Here is a 2,939-nt window from a genome sequence, read left to right as displayed (position 1 = left end):
TTTTTTTTTTTTTTTTTTTTTTTTTTTTTTTTTTTTTTTTTTTTTTTTTACCATTGGTGCATTAATCCTAACCTTTGCTTTAGAGGAGGAATCTCCATGTGAGTCTAGATTCTATGATCTATTTGGTCTGCTTCTTTTGCGGCCTGCTCCAAGATTATCTCTTTTCCCACCACCATGTGGCAGCTGGGCTGAGACTAGAGACAACCAGCCCACAAAAATGGGGAAGGATAGTGACAAAAAGTGAAGAACTCTGGACCATGGACCACCTCCTGTGGATGGTGTAAAGGTGGCTGGCTCCAGTCCATATACTGGAGGTGCTCCGCTTTTCCCACAGTCCCAAATTTGGGGCTTCCATGCTTTCCCAAAGAAATACAGCTGTTATTTGCTGAAGCAGATTCTAAGCCTGCCACACTTAATAATTCAGTGGTGAACTTTAGAGCTGAGCGCAGGCTGAAAAATAACTTGCTTTGGTAAGTACAAAATCTCCATTTCTGCTGCCTTCGCTTCTCCCTCCTTCTCTCAGCCGTGGCCCCGGCAGCCCCCTGCAATCCAAACACTCACCGTTATTATGTGAGGGAGCAAAAGGGGAAGGTGGACCCGGGGGGGGGGAAATTCATTTCCTCTCTGTGGGATGTTTATTGTTTTTCCTGCTCTCAGTGGTCCAAGGTCTCTGTCGTTTTACGTGGTATTTTATAATGGGAAGGGTTCTGGTAGGCACCAATGAGTTCATCTGCGGAGACGCGCGGAGCCTGGAGATTTAAATTTATACCTCCCTGACGCCACTGTAATTGGGACTCCCGGGAGAGGAAACCCTGACAAGTGACACAAATAAACCCTGCCAGACCCCTTTCAAGACCTGTAGCAGCAGTAGCCCCAGGAGGACTCCCGTGATCAAATTACCCTTAAACAAATGCTTCTGCAGTAGCTAAGGATGTAACTGCTGAAGGTCAACAAGGTGTTTGTAGAACATGTTTACCAGGTTTATTTCCTGCCCCCATTCAAAGACCATGAGTTGCAACACTGGCAAAATGGAACTGGAAGAAGCTGCAAACCTAATTAAAACTCGTTACTCCAATTGTCTAGGAATACATTTATTTAGGCCTTCCCTACCCCTGTAGCTATTCAGGCATAATTACACCAGCGCCGTTTCCCTGAATATAAGCGAATAATATAAAGTACACTCATTTTCTCTCCTGTGAACTGAAATTTGGCAATGTCTGTGACATTTGTTTGGGGAGCTGATGAAAACATTTGGTGGATGTCTGCATCTCAGCAGAAAAGAGGAGGTTAAGAAAGATTGACAGACAGGCAGATAGATACGGATATGCAGATATATCCATGGATAAATGTATATATAAATGATTTAGTGTTTGCTTCCTTTCTCCAATCCTTTTGCAGTCAGTACCTGGTTTTGGTGGCAGAACTGCAGGATCAAAATCTGATGTACTCAGATTTTGATAGCCAAAGCAACAGATATCTTTAAATTCAGCCTGTGCCTCAAGAAACCTTATTTGCTGCCCCCCTTGTGATGCCAAACTGTGTGACTGGGTCAGCTCCTTAACTGTTTGAGCCTGTTTTTTTATTTCTTTTGTCTTTCTCTTTTTTCCTGACCAGACTGTAAATTTTTTAGGGAAATGACCTATTGTATAAATATGTTATCTCCATGTAGGAGGAAAAATAATTAATAGAATCATTGAATCATAGAATGGTTAGGGTTGGAAGGGACCTCAAAGATTATTGAGTTCCAACCCCCCTGCTGGAATTGTCATTTATCCAACTGGGAGGGAATGCACTTCAGGTGCTGCACTGCTTTAGCTGTTGGTTAAAAGAAAAGTCCCCATAACTGACTCAGAAACTGGGCTGGTGTAAAAATTCTGTATTGACTTTGGACAAAGCACAAGTAGCTCCTTCTGATAAAAATAGTAAGACAGAAATAACAGTTGTGATACAAAAATCATGGGATGAAACTCTTAGACTGGATTATGCAGGCAATTCAAATTTGAAGACCAGAAAAGCTCAGAAGTGCCTTTTATTCTGGATTTCCTCCCAGAGGCTTCTGGGTTTGAAACATAAACTTACTTGTTGGTTAGCACAGAGCTTTGCTCGAAGTCCAATGCCTGACAGTAAGTTTGGTGAAAGCCTGATGAGACCCAGGAACTTTAGCAAGATTTTCTTAGAAAGAATTAGTCATGGTGCCAAAAGACTCCTTCATTTCTTGCTCATAGTTTATCACTTATTCATTAGCGAAAGCTCACATTCCTGGATCTAACCCCGTTGACAACTCATTCCTTAGGGTTTTGTTGGTCATGACGTGGCCCTGGATCTCCCTGTCAGGTTCTAGTCATACTCTGTACTCCAGAAGCCCTACTTCCACACAGCCAGAGAAACAGCTTGTACCAACAAGCTGGCATTCCCATATTACCCTACAATACAGTCTGCCCAGTAGCTCACCAGCTCATGCATTTCCCAACATGCCTCAGTTTTCCCAATATCCCAGTTACTCAGTGCCCCAGGTCATTCTGTGCTGGTGTTAAAAATTACAATCACAGAACCGGACCCTTGTATGTTTCCCTCAGCTCACAATCACCAGAAGATGATTTAATTGCATGAGAAAATGTTCTCTTTAATCTCCTAGAATTAGTCATCTCTTCCTCAGTCATCTCTCTATATTTTTGGTTAGAGAGACTGAAAATCTTAATATATCAGTGACATTTATAACACATGTTAATATTATAAAACGTCAGTGCTCTATTTGCAGAAATGAATACTGATGTGATGGGAGTGTTTTATTATGTCAATGACTTTCATTATAAATATGATAAAACTGTGTCATCTTTTTTTTTTCCAAATAAAAAAGAAAACCACCTAATCATTTATCTCAAGGTTACTGCTCTGCTACCTGGTTAATTTATGCAAGTGATGTTGAAAAAAAAATGCAC

This window comes from Calidris pugnax, unplaced genomic scaffold, assembly GCF_001431845.1.
Source record: "Calidris pugnax isolate Ruff unplaced genomic scaffold, ASM143184v1 scaffold22, whole genome shotgun sequence".
NCBI classification, from domain to species: domain Eukaryota; kingdom Metazoa; phylum Chordata; class Aves; order Charadriiformes; family Scolopacidae; genus Calidris; species Calidris pugnax.
This window is presented reverse-complemented; position numbering follows the sequence as displayed.